We start from the raw sequence: 14,757 nt of genomic DNA, 5'->3' as shown, positions 1-14,757 counted from the left end.
TTAATTCAAAACATGTCCATGGTTGAGCCAATTTGTCAACTAGGACTTCAGATTCCATCCAAGTGTCCTTTTGCTTGTTCATTCTATAGAAATTCTGTGCAGATCTCCTTATCCAGAGAGTTTGACTTAAAAAAAAAAAAGGCATACAATATGCTGGATCCCTAGCATCCTCCCTTTCCATTCTATCTGTCCCAAGAGCCAAGGTGGCCTAACCCATCTTTGGGAGATAAAAGACAAAATAACAAACTGTATTCCAGAGCCCCTGGTTAAAGGAAAAACTGTGAAGTGGTCTCAGAGTTGTATGGACTCTGATTTGAAGGCAAAGGAGATGGCCTATAGCGCCCAGGTGTCCTTCTGCCCAAAGAGCCCAGCTGGGCTGACAGGAAACATGACATCCAACGAGATGAAACCTCGAGGACATTTCTGATTTCTGAGGCTATTGAGGGCTTTTAGCTTGTGTTGCCATCAAGCTCACTATAACTTGTTACATGTGTATTATGATGTGTTCATTTAGAAAATAGAACCCAGGAAACCCCTCGCATCACTTTCTCCCTCTGAATTTTAAATGTCAATATTTTACCCTCATCCTTTCTCATTATCTTCTATCTCTGGCTCACATATCTTGCTTGCTGTCTCCTGTTTGTACCCCCCCCCCCACTCCACTCTTCTATCCCTCCCCCTCTGAGTTCATCTGAACATTCAGTCCCTGAAGCACTCCATTTTATCCTAATCTATCAGCTCCCTTCCAAATTCCCTTCTTTCCCCATCCATCACTTCAACCACTCTATTACCCTCAACTCCGATCTTGCCCACTTGTCCTTACACGTACCTGGCAAGCATCCAATTTTGGATCAATCCCATTGTTCACTTTCTCCTCTCTCTCCTACCACAGCCTACTCTGAGCTGCTGCAGACAATTATAAAACCACGAGGTCTGAAGCCACTACAGATTTCTCTGCTCCACACTCCTTAGAATCCCACCTCAGCACAAACATACCTTCTTTCAACAGCTGCTTCTCACATTTCCTCAGAAACAAACTATGGTGGACATTTATTGGTTGACTTCCCAGCATCCACTCCCCCTTTTCCTCCCCAAAGCACCCAGATTTTCCTTTGAGGGAATTCCCTACCCCCATTCCCAATGATATTGTTTGGGTGGGTTTGACTTCATTTCCAGTTCTAGGAGTGGGCTCTGATGAGCTTAAGCTAATCAGCTCTCCTATTCTTCCTTCCAGAGTGATTGGTTCATCACAGATGAGCACACTACCCAGTGTGGGCCAGTGGGCCATGAGGAGACCATCACAGGGGCTTCTGGGAAATAAGCTTTCTCTGCCTTCTGTGGGAGCCCTGAAGGAGACCTTCCCTGTCTGTGGGTTGTAGCGTGGATATGGTGTCTCTAACTTCTGAAACACAGGGGCAGGGTAGACAAGATGATCTCAGGAGCCAGATGGAAACCTGAGTGCCTGGGTCAAACTATGCCTGCATTCAGGTCTGCCTTTAGACTCAAGTTATATCGATCGGTCAGTAAATCTCCTCATTGTTTTTAAAGCAGTTTGTGTTGAGCTTTTCATTATTTCCTTCTAATTCATGTCCCATTCCAAAATTTTACCTCTACCTTCAAATCTCCTCCATTTCACTTCAAATAATCTTGCCTCCTGGTTCAAGGAAACAACAGAAGCCAACTCACAGGAAGGCCATCAACTTCTTTTCCTGTCACCTGCAAGTGTTTCTGAATCTGAATGTATCGTCCTCCTTCCTTCTAGTGTTTCCCTCCACCTGCTCAGAAACTCAGCTTCTCCTTATCTTTGCCTTCTTTCTTTCCACTTGTTCCTTCTGCTTGCCTTTCCTCCAGTTTAGAGTGCTTTCCAATGTAAAAACAGGCATAGTCTTTCTCAACCCCACCTCTTCACATCCCGCCTCTCTTCTATCCTTCTCTGCCAAATTTCTTGGGCGGGCAGGGAAATTTACTCCTATTTGGGGGCATGCCTAAATAGGGATAGAGTTCCCACCTAGTAGGCAGGTTTGCATAGAACAAAGAGGTGGCTCAACACAGAGGGCTGTGCGGCAGACCTAGATTGGAGCCTCACTGACCTTTGTTATAGTGGAAGCCACTGAAGTTGTGGGGATCTCCCAGTGAGTATGAGGGGTAAGAACAGGAGGATTAAAGTAAACCTTTGGGGGACACAGATGCTTAAGGAGGAAGTGGGAAAAGCCATCTTTGAATGAGACCATGGTAAATGCTCAATGGTAAGAGGAAAATGAGAAGGCTTCCAGAAGCCAATAGAGAAGCATGCTCCAAGGAAGAAATTTTTGGCTGACTGCTACCAAAAGGTCAAATATGATAGGACAGAATCACCAGATTTGGTAGTATCTAGAGTTTCAAAGTGGCAGGAGGAACAGAAACCAGCTTTCAGTTGGGTAGGAGAGTAAATGAGAAGTAAGAGGAGGAATGTACACCTAAAAATGATGTTTTTCCCCTTTCCAACTGCCTTAGTTCAGATTTCTCCGAGAACAGATACTGGATGAGTATTTAAGCACAAATAGCATACATGGGATATTAACTCTGCAAGTGCAGTGAAGTAAGGGAAGGGAGACAAGGAAAGGAGAAAAGGCAGGAAATGTGGCACTATTGGGCAAGGCTGTGCATCAGGCCTCAGAATGGTTCCCCTGAACATGTATCCACTGACTCCCATGCCCTATTAGGAATGCCTCTGGAGGCCTCTTCCCTACCAACACTCAGACCCTCACACTTGCCAAGTGAGTTCTTATGGCATCTGAGAAAACCCTCCAGCTCCAGGTGGGAAGAATTCACTGTGCTGGACCTGAAAACCACAGCTGCTGTGAACACTGAAGGGTCCAGGGAGTGCAGGGTGGGACATCAGCCCATTGTCTGCCATACCAACCCCACCCATGACCCCTTTGCCAAGTCACCTAACTAAGGTAATAAAAGGGGCCTTTTGAAATGTAACTCAAGGAAGGCATGAGGTTGAGACTTAGCCTAACAGAGAAGATGAGAAATTCACTATGCCAGCAGGATATTACTCTTTGCAGAGGTTTGAGAGGTCTGATTGAGTTATAGATAAAAACGTTTCTCAGCCCCATGCTCTGTTATTGAAATGTGGGCCAGAATTAGGGGAAGGAGTAGGGAGAGGTAGAGATGGGTATCACAATGTTCTTCTGCCCTTGGATTCTTTGTTGTAGAAGGGTGGGAAGGGACATAGCCAACCCCTGGTCAGGTCATCTTACTACATTGTTCCTCTGTGACTGAGCTCTATATTAAAATAGAAAGCCCAATGACTTGACCTTTCTCTTCTTGCATGTATCTGTACCATCATTGTTCCTCAACAATTACTGACCATGCACCATATGCTAGGTAGGACCTGGGGAAACAGTTTGCCTTAAAGGTGAGCAATGAACCTTAGACTGAGCCAACAAATGGCTGGCTACAGGACTGTGACCATGCAGTCTTAAAACAAGAATGGACGTAAGATGAACCAGCAGGCGAAGACTACTCCCACTCCACTCCCTCTCCACTCTCAGCCCTTTCTCCAAAGGTAAAGGGTGGAAGAAAAGCAAAGTGTTCTGGGGAAAGAATAAAACTGAGCGGGCTAGAAGAGACTGGCAGCGCTTAAAGCTGAGCTAAAGCTTGGTAGAGTTGTGGGCACCATGAACAATCTCCAACTACACAGTGTTAAGTCTCCATTCTATTGTATTATAGAGGCAGAATTGTGAGGGTACATCCATGCCTCCTGAATCTGCAGCCTGGAGGGAGAGGAAACAGACAAAGAATAAAAATCCAGGTGACCTAGGGGTAAACTCTTAGGAAGAGTGATCCCCGTGTTGGCCAAAGGGAAAGAACTGAACAACTGAACGCCTGTAATCTTGGGTCTTCTCTGGATGACATCACCTTTGGTGGCTTTGCCCCTCACACATTTCTGGGATTCTTCTTGTGTCTGGAAAAAAAAAAAAGACCCCATGGATAACAACACATGGGGAAGAAGCATGCATATTTACAAAGTTTTACATGCTGGGAAACAGGAAAGGGGAATCATGGGCATTTAGGAGTCCTGAACAGTGGACTTGTTTTAAAAGTGGAAGATTCTGCCAGGACTAAGTTCTATGGTTTGAGTTGGAGACATTTTGCTTATTGTCACACTCTCACTCCCATGACTGGGATGGCACCACTCGCTGCTCAAGGGCATACTCCTTCCTTAAGCTTCTGGTTGAAGCCCCCTTCTGGCTCACCTTTCTTTCTCCAGGGAGCAGCCCTGCCCATTTGCTCAGGTATTGACTTTGCAGCTTTTCCAGTCTCAGTTTAGGCTCACGGTGTCTGTTCCCTCTAGTTTTCCAAGCTCTCTGCCTGTCTTCATGAAGAAACTCAAATCTCAGCTCTGAAATTTTCTTTAATGAGCCAGCAAAATGAGACAGGAATGTGGGAACTGTGTGTTGGTAAAGAGCAAATTCATTGTTGCTTCTCTCCACTCATTGTCCTTCAGAACTGAAGAACAGTCTCTACCCTCCCTGCAAGTTCTTTTGAGGTCTCTATATTATTTTTAATGTTTATTTTTGAGAGAGAGCAAGAGAGCACAAGTCGGGGAGGTGCAGAGAGAGAGGGAGACACAGAATCTGAAGCAGGCTCCAGGCTCCAAGCTGTGAGCACAGAGTCCAATGCGGGGCTCAAACCCACGAACTGTGGGATCATGACCTGAGCCAAAGTCAGACACTTAACCAAATGAGCCACCCCGGTGCCCCTATATTATTATTTTTTTTTAATATTCTTTCTGGTTTGTTCATCCCACATGGGAGATGCCCATTTTTATAACTACAGGGAAGAAATTTCAGGGCTCTTCCTCAAGCAGCTGACTAACCTGCTTATGTACTGGCTGCGTGTTGCACAGATATCATAAAGTATAGCTGAAAGGAGTAGCTGAAAGGTCACCCTCAGAAGCACTTATTTAGGGAATTTAGAAGAAGCTAGCAGCCAAAATATGCCAGAGAGGTCAGCAACCAATTCCAATAAAGTAGCTAACAATCCTAAGTGTCCAAAGTGCCTCTAAGCCTAAGCTCTCTGTATTGAATCATTGGACCTTCACACATCCCAGAGAAGGTCCATCCTGTTGTTTGCTTCTAATTATGAAGAAATGGAGACATATACCGCTAATTTGCTCAAAGTCAACTGGTACGCAGTAGGAACAAGATCTGACCCAGGCACCCTGGCTCCAGAGCCCATGCTCATAATCCTTGCCTTTCTACCTTGGAAGAGTCTCAAGCTCCCTGTCCCTACAAAGCCTTGCCAAGAGTAAGGGCCTTCTCAGATCTTCTAGAAAAATAAATTGTTCCTTCTAAGGGCCAGTCTTACACACACCAGGTCAGGTTAGCCCTTACACACTTATAATCTGTACATGTATTAGAGACCTCCTCTCCTGGCCAAGTGTGCCTTATTTTTCTTGGGATGATATAAAGTATGTATGATTATTAAGGACACTGTACAGATAAGGCACCATACTCAGGCTCTGTATGACAGTACAGCCTGGTCCAAGCACTACTTTCCTGCAGTAAGAACTTTTGAAGCAGAACAAGGGTCAGTTTCCCAGATGTCTCCAGAGCCACCAACAAGCGCTTAAACCACTGTAGGGCTCATTGTACATCATGCCTCTATCCTACCTTGTACCAAAAGGATTTAAAACTGAAAAAGAATGAAATCTTGCCATTTGCAGCAATGTGGATAGAATCAGAGGGTATCATGCCACGTGAAATATGCCAGTCAGAAAAAGACAGGTATCACATGTTTTCATTCATATGTGGAATTTGAAAAACTTAACAGAAGACCATAGGGGAAGGGAAGGAAAAATAAGTTACAAGAGGGAGGCAAACCATAAGAGACTCTTAAATACAGAGAACAAACTGAGGGTTGATGGGGAGTAGGGGGTTGGAGAGGTGGGAAAAATGGGAGATGGGCATTAAGATGGGCACCTTTTGGGATGAGCACTGGGTATGGTCTGTAAGTGATGAGTCACAGGAATCTACTTCCTAAGCCAAGACTACACTGTATACGCTATATGTTAGCCAACATGACAATAACTTATTTTTAAAAAATAAAAAAATAAAAATACTTTGCCATTAAAAAATTAAAAAAAAAAAAAAACCCAACAGACCATGCATGGAGTCAACTTATTCTCCGGGGGTAGTCACGCAGGAAGGAGCTGAGGGACTAATACACAGACTCCATTCTTCTCCCCACTATAAGATCTCCTTAGTCCAGGGCTTCCCACTGGAAAAACCCAGTCAGATGCCAGAGGGTGAGTGTCACCCCCATAGAGCAGCCTTCTGAGGCCCAGAGCAAGGTGGAGAAAATGGAAAAGGGGGTTTGGTGGTACAAAAAGAAGGTATCCCCCAGCCAAAGCAAAAACTCTCATTTCTTTCTTATGGTCAGTATTGCATTAACATGGAATTCTCCAGTCAACCAAACCTCAAGGGGGAAAAAAATAATATCTTTGATCTTGACAAAGGGAGCTGCAGCACTCTATCCTCTTCCCCAAGGAGGGAACCAGAATTAGAAGGGGAAAGTGTGTACTCTTCTCTCTGAAGAAAGATTATTAAGATAATTAAGTTACTCTTGTCCCAATTCTGTATTGCCTCATGTCCACAATTCATTATCCATAGTTCCAAAATCCAAACTACTTCTGGAAACTACGTTTTGGTTTTTTTTTTTCATACTTTGTCAGCAAAACACAACCCACTGACATGAACTCTTTATAACCATTATTCCTCTTAGCAGGAATGTCTGTTTTCTTGCAGGACAATTATTTGATTACTAAAGACTTCCCTAGATCCTGTATTATGTAACATACCCATAAACTTTTATATACACATACAGTGTATATAATTTATATATAGTCTATGACTTCAAAACTCTGAAACATTTGTAAATTCCAAAATCTGTCTGGCCCCTAGGTCTTCAGATGAAAGATCCTGGACTTGTGTTCTCATTTACTTTAGCTCCATAATATTCTTTGGAAAAGAGAGAGGGAATTTTATGTTCTTCATTTATAATTAATAGACTTTCCTTACTTGGACTTTGATATAAAGTTCTTTTAACTCAAAATTAGTTTATCTCCCTGCCCTTTTTGAATGTTATGTAAAACTTTGGAAGACAGTAGACTATGGTACAGAATCATAGCAGGAGGGAGAGGAGAAGCTAGAGGGATGCTCAGAGAATTTACTGAATAGACTGAGGACTGTTAGTCAATATCAAGGGCACTAATGAAGTTCGTACTTAACAGCACAGATTCTAGAGTCAGACTCCCTGAGTACAAATCTCAGCTTCACCCCTTACCTGTCATGTGCCCTTGGGCTTGCCACTCAACCTCTTTGTGCTTCATCTTCTATTTTAATAATATAGCCAAGGGGCGCCTGGGTGGCGCAATCGGTTAAGCGTCCGACTTCAGCCAGGTCACGATCTCGCGGTCCGTGAGTTCGAGCCCCGCGTCAGGCTCTGGGCTGATGGCTCGGAGCCTGGAGCCTGCTTCCGATTCTGTGTCTCCCTCTCTCTCTCTGCCCCTCCCCCGTTCATGCTCTGTCTCTCTCTGTCCAAAAATAAATAAAAAACGTTGAAAAAAAAATTAAAAAAAATAATATAGCCAAATCCTATTAAAATGATTTTTCACAATCACCATCATGTGAAGTGTTTCCTTTGCCATGTGGGGATACCAGAGAATTTAAGTAATATACCCAAGGTCAGGCAGTGAACTTGAGACAAGTGAGGACTGCCAGTCAGATCTCCTCCCCAATGTCAAGCTAGGGTTCTTTCCAATTTGTCACCTGCCTTATTCACAGAGGCTTGCCCCTTCCTGACCCCTGCAGGAGGGGAACATGTCACACAGTGTTCTTGGCCAGCCAATTCTCAAGCAGGAAGAACGTCTGAGATATTTCCAGAAATGTTAGCTTTTGATACTCTTTGTTTTACATCTCCACCCTGATGATTTAACAAATAGCAATCACATAATCCAGACAGTGCAACTTGACTTTGCTTGCAGAGGGATCAAGCCTCAATAAGTGGATTTGATTGTCTTAGGGGAATTAGAGGCTTTTTTCTAGTTTAAAGGAGGAAACAAGAGCAAGTTGCTTTTCTTCTAAATGCATGGGCCTTAACACAGCAAACTTTAACTCCACAGGTGTGAGTAAAATAAAGTCAGGTGTAAGATCATCTTTTGCCTCCCTAGGCCTGGTGGGAAGGAAAGGAGAGTCAAAGGAGTAGATGTCCAGACCTCTCTCTCTCATCCTGCTCTCTGCTCCCCTACTGTGCTTTCCATAGATGGAAACCGATTGGAAGCCTGAGGGCAAGGGAGGCCATGGAATCAACCTCTTAGAGCAGAGAGTGGGACAGAGAGAAGTGAAAAATGATCCCAAGCAAGAGTGGGGCAAATGGACAACAAGCAACCCAGAATTCCACCAACCCAGATATCAAACAGCATCCCTTTCCTGTAATGGGGACAGGCAATATATTTAAAGAAATAATAAATTATAGGAAGAATTCACACACTGTTTGAATTATCCGTAACTGTGTAACAAGTTACCTCAAATATAGTGGCTTAAAGCAATGAATATCCATTATCTCACACAGTTTTGAGGGTCAGGAATCTGGCTGTGGCCAACTGGGCAGCTCTGGCTTAGGTATCATGACAGTGCAGTCATTTGAAGCTTCTCCTGGGATTGGGGGGGCCTGCCTTCAGGATGGCTCCCTCACAGGGCTGTCGGCTGGAGGCCTTAGTTCCTCACGGTTATCAGAGGTATGTTTCAGTTGCGGGTCACATGGGCTGTTCAGAACATGGCAACTGGCTTCTCTGAGAGTGAGTGAGTCAAGAGAGAAAGCAAAGAGGGAACCACATTGTCTTTGATTACCCTAAGAAGGCTCATACCATCACTTTTGCCACATTCCCTTTACTAGAGTTTTAAGTTCAGCCCACAGTTAAGGGGTAGGGAACTAGCCTCCGTCTTTTGAAGTGTGGAGTATTTAAGAATTTATGGACCTATTTAAAATCACCATACACTCAGATGGAAGATAGAAGGAGATTAGAGGAGAATAGGGATTAGGGACCATGTACAGAAGATCTGGGAAGATCTCAGAAGAAAGCTCTCGATGCCCTCCCAGCCCTCCTCTTCCCCCACACCCCAGAGGTCTCAGGCTCCCTAGGAGTTGGGGCCCTGCCAGGATCCATCATTCTTGGTGATCCCTGTGCCTTCTCAATCTTCCCAACTCATTATTATACCTACTCCATTTCCTTTAATTGCTCTTGGTTACCCATTCTTGGAAAATAGTTAAACTAAATTGACTTGAGGTATTCATGGCTTATAATGGACCTACAAATCCCTTATAAGGTCTACCTCATTCTAATAAACACTCCCCTGGAGGCTTAATAAACCTAAAGGAATCAATCTCTACAATGTGTTTCATGTGGGGAAAGGATGGTTTCAGTGACACTAGTAAGACGCTCCTTGCTCCCAAACAATATTATAACAGAGCACTTGCTTACATGTTATGTGACTTAATTATCCCAACAAAAATGAAGACAAGTTTATGATCACTAAGTGACAAGGAACCTAAACCAGCAGAGAGAAAGTGACCAGATGGCAGAGGTTAAACATGAAGCATGGAGTTGATTCTCAGCATGGGGCTCCTGCCTTGAACCTGTTCTGTTAGGACCCCTGAAGGCATCATCCCGCCACTATCCCCTTAGCAAGACACGTAGCCCATTCTAGGAGCCCAGGGAAATAAGGGAGTTGGCATGAGTTTATTTTACTTTCAATGGTCTAGGGAAGATGATGTGACCACAGAGCAATTATAAAGTACTACCAGGATGACTCTGGGTCTGCAAAAGATGAGGGAGTATATATTAAGGCAGCAATTCTGAGACTTCTTGCCAGGAACTACTTAAACTCTTAAAAAGTATCAAAGACCCCAAAGAATTTTTACTTATATATGTTATACCTCTTCAATATATATTCACCATGCCAATTTATTTAATTTATATTTATCATTAGAAATTAAAACAAAAATTTTAAATATTTAACTCATTTAAAATCAGTAATATGTATTATAGATTAGTATAACGTTTTTAATAAAATCATTTTCAAAAACGTTAGGGAGAAAAGTGGCATGGTGTTGCATTTTTGTAAACCTCTTTAATGTTGGGCTTAGCAGAAGGCAGGATTCTCCTATCTGTTTTTGTATTCAATCTGATTTGAAATCACAATCAGATAGGGTATAGAAATGCAAATGGAATGAATGGAAATGGCAGATAATATCTTAGTAGTATTATGAAAATAGCTGACCTCAGAAATCCATACTTTGAGAACCATTGAAGTAAAGAGTTATTACTGGGGCTCCTGGGTGGCTCAGTCGGTTAGGCGTCCGACTTGGGCTCAGGTCATGATCTCATGGCTTGTGAGTTGGAGCCCCACATTGGGCTCTGTGCTGACAGCTCAGAGCCTGGAGCCTCTTCAGATTCTGTGTCTTTCTCTCTCTCTCTCTCTCTGCCCCTCTGTGTCTCTCTGTGTCTCAAAAATAAATAAACATTAAAAAAATTTTAAGTTATTACAGATTCTTCTCTTCTTTTTTTCAATTTTTTTAATGTTTATTTGTTTTTGAGAGAGACAGAGACAGAATATGAGTGGGTTGGGACAGAGAGAGAGGGAGACACAGAATCTGAAACAGGCTCCAGGCTCTGAGCTGTCAGCACAGAGCCCGACGCAGGGCTCGAACTCACGAGCTGTGAGATCATGACCTGAGCTGAAGTTGGATGCTCAACCAACTGAGCCACCCAGGCGCCCCCAGATTCTTCTCTTCTTAATTTTGTTGATGGAAGACTCTAAACAAGACAGTGCTGGAGTCAGCACTTCATGGCTCTGGGACTATGACTGACATGTGCAGACACATAAAGCCACCATGGCTGTCTTCAGTATACAATGGAAGTGACAGGGATGAATAAAGGGAAGAGTTGTCAGGAGGAATGGAAAAGCCTGGATGATACATTAGGGCACAAGGGAATTTTGTTCCTTGGTAAGATTTTTACTGTTCTCTGTGGGATGGATAAACTTCTTTTCCCTTTGAAATTAGATGTGGCCACATGACTTGCTTGAAGCAGAGTGATGTGTGGCATTTCCAGGCAGAAGCTCTAATGGTAGGAGTGTTCCCTTTACCACCCTCTTTCCCTCTTAGTAATCACCAGTGTTATGTGTGAATATTATCTGCCCCATAAGCCTAGAGCCAAGGGTGTGTGAATATTATCTGCCCCATAAGCCTAGAGCCAAGGGTGAGGACGGCACTGATGAGGAACAATCTCCAGCTAACCCTTGCCGGACATGTAGCGCAAATGAGGAACATTTGTGGTTTTCAGCTACTGAGATGTTTGGGTTGTTTGTTATAACAGCACAATCTAACCCATCATGACTGATACAGCTACTTCACTTGAAAGGCAAGTCAAAGATATGGAAAGTACCATTTAGTGCTAATTTATTGGGAGTTTTCTGTGCATTAAACACTATGCCAGGTACTATGATTACGGCTGATTTAAATCTGTCACCAGCCGTCAAAGGGCTCATAGTGCAGAAGGGATATAAATAAACTATGCCACTCCACCGTGATTGCCATTGTTAACAAAGGTCAACCTAGAGTACTTTGGTAAAGAGAAGTCCTTGAATCCTGAATAAGTCATGGAGTCAGCAAGAAGCAGCATACTTAGCTGGAATTTATGAAGGAACATTTAACCAAAGAGACCATTTGTTAGATATGTGTAGGGTTAAAGTGGCCAACAGAGATGTTGAGCATCCATGACCATCAACAAGAAAGCCAGCCCTCCACCACCAAGCCTGAAGGAACAAGGGTTAGAAATGATGTTACTAGGCCTGGTGAGAGCTGGACTCATGGCATAGGGGCTGTATGACGCCAGCCAGAAAGACAGCAAATAGGAATAAATACTCTGACCTCTCTCCTTATGCTCTTCAACCTGCCTGTACCTCCTGCAGATACTTCTGGAAACCAGAGACAAGGGTATGTGGGTGATGTTATCAAAGCAGTAGGTAGAAGACAGTCTCCTAGTAGTCAGACCAGCATGGGGAGTGTCAGGGAGTGGGTCTAGAAAAGCAAATGGAGAATATCCTGAACAAGAACCGCCCCCCCCAAAAGAAGTGTAACAATCATTTAGACGACATTTTCTCAAACTTTTAATTTCATTGCTTAATTAAAATGTCTATAGCAAAGCGGGTCCATAGCTACTGATGGGATGGGGAAGGATTTGAAGGAGTATAGAGGGCTGGATACTTGAGACTCCTTTTACGAGAGAGACAAGGGACATATGGCCAAGAAATCCCATCTTGGATTTTTTGTTAAATAAAACTTATTTTTTCTGTGTACCTAAAACTGCTCTTAAACAGGAAGGTATAGAGATTTTTCCATATACTTCCTGCCCCCACATATGCAAGCCTTCTCCACAATCAACATCCTCCAGCAGAGTGGTACACTTGTTACAACTGATGAACCTGACACATAATCACCCAAAGTCTATAGTTTACAACATGATTCATTCTAATGTATAATGACGTGTATCCATCATTATAACACCATGCAGAATAGTTTCACTGGCCTAAACATCTTCTGCACTCTGCCTTTTCATTCCTCCTGCCCCCAACCCCTGGCACACTGATCTCTTTACTGTCTCCATAATTTTGTCTTTTCCAGAAAGTCATGTAGTTGCAATCACACAGTGTGTAGCCTTTTCAGATTGGCTTCTTTCACTAGGGTAATAGGCATTTAAGTTTCCTCTGTGTCTTTTCATGGCTTGATAGCTCATTTCTTTTTTGTGCTGAATAATATGCCATTCTCTGGATGTACCACAGTTTATTTATCAATTCATCTCCTGAGGGACTTATTGGTTGCTTCCATGTTTTGTCCTGCATCTCTATGGGGGGCTAGGGGGGTGGAAGACAGGTGGAGAGAGAGGAGGAGAGGAGCTGGGAAGAAGTATCACCCAGCCAGGCAGAGAGCTGATCACTAGAGGTAAATTGTAAGTGGATGTTGCATCTTATTTTTCAAACTTAGCCTAAAAAGTCATGTGGCATCACTTCCGCCATATTCTATTGGTTACAAGACCATTACAAACCTACTCAGATGCAAGCGGAGAATTCCACTTCCTGATGAGGAAAGCAAAGTTCTAGAACAACACTGAGCAACACAGCAGCCACTAGTCACACGTGGCTGTTTACACTTAAATTAATGAAAACTAAAATTAGAAATGCAGTTCTTCAGTCACACTACCCACATTTCAAGTTCTCAATAGCCATGTGAGGACTTGAAATGTTTCCATCATTACAGAAGGTCCTATTGGACAGCACTGCTGTGGACAAACATGTGAGACAGGAGATGTTATCATAGCTATCTTTCAAAGATACAATCTGCCACTAGCACTTGGACAAACCAAATCGTATTTGGGAAGACAAACTAAAAATTGCACAATGACTCACATGATGTTGTACACAAAGTTTGGCAATAACTGCTGCTGTTTACCTGGAAGAGGGGATAACTTGAGTTAAGGCTCTCAAATGAGAGGGTAGATGCATAGTCCCAGGGGCTAAAAATAGGGCCAATAGGAAGATATCTCCAGAAGGGTGATTTCAAGACCTGTATTCTCCATCTTTCTAGTGTCACGGGTCTCTTTAAGCACATGATGAAAGCCACCTCTCCCTAGAAAAATATGCACATGTACCATATGATACACTCAAGTTCAGAGGTCCCTCCCAAATCCATCCATGGACTCTCCAGATCAGAGCCATACTCTAAGCTGTGAGCTCCTGGAGGTATTTCCTTATCTACAGTGAGTAGCAGTGTGTGTGGCCTGGATGACACTTCATCACAGTATATCGACAGAAAGAGGCACATTTCTGCTCAATACAAGTAAGAATTTTAATAGGCAAAGAGGCTCTTAAGGGAAATAGGCAACGTCAGGAAATCAGAAAGTTTCCCAGCAGAAGTATCCATGTAGATTGCTGATTATGTAGAGAAGACTTCAGTGTGCAAGCTAAACTGAATAAGCCATAAGATCTTGCACAGTGCTGGAGTTCCAAGGTTCTATGAAGAGTGACCAGGCCCAAGCACAGGAACAGTCATCTACAATTTGGATGAAGAGGGCAAAATCCAGAAAAGTTTCATGCAACTGGTGGCAGTTCAGATGGGCTGAAAGAGTAGGATTACTGTATGAGGACACAAGATGATATTTCATGGGTCACTTAAAAGATTTAAAATCCTTCAATTTAATTACCTCTAGTTACCTGGTTTCTGGCCAACTGCTAAACACTTCTCTGCCTGTCCTACCAGCCTTCTCTCTCCACTTGTCTTCTGTCCCTCACTTCCTCCCCCGCCCCAAGAAGGATCCACAATGAAACACTCATATGGATTATCCAGGTGACTTCTACATGTCCTTCTAAGAAGGAGGCAGAGGGAAATTTAAGGCAGAAGAGAAACAGGCCATGGCATGGAAGCAGAGTCACAGAGAGGATGCTATGCTGCTGGCTTTGAAGATAAACGGACTATGAGCCAAGAAATACTACTCTAGATGCTGGAAAAGACAAAGGGAACAGATTCATTCCTAGAGCCTCCACAGGGAGAGTGACTGGCATCTAGAACTGTAAGAGAATACATTTTGCTTTAAGCTACCAAGTATGTGGCAGTTTGTCAAAGCAGTCATAAGAAACTAATAAAGCTGGG

The 14,757-nt window shown here is 43.3% G+C and overlaps 1 long non-coding RNA gene across 1 annotated transcript; it reads left to right on the top strand.

The window, feature by feature from the left end:
- The first annotated feature begins 3,391 nt into the window (after positions 1-3,391).
- LOC132666413 (uncharacterized) lies at positions 3,392-3,987 on the top strand. Its single transcript, XR_009604651.3, has 2 exons — positions 3,392-3,553; positions 3,718-3,987. It is a non-coding gene; the product is annotated as an uncharacterized LOC132666413 (long non-coding RNA).
- Positions 3,988-14,757: the final 10,770 nt, after the last annotated feature.

Source organism: Panthera onca, chromosome B2 (genome assembly GCF_046562875.1).
Source record: "Panthera onca isolate mPanOnc1 chromosome B2, mPanOnc1 haplotype 2, whole genome shotgun sequence".
NCBI lineage: Eukaryota > Metazoa > Chordata > Mammalia > Carnivora > Felidae > Panthera > Panthera onca.
This window is presented reverse-complemented; position numbering and strand designations above follow the sequence as displayed.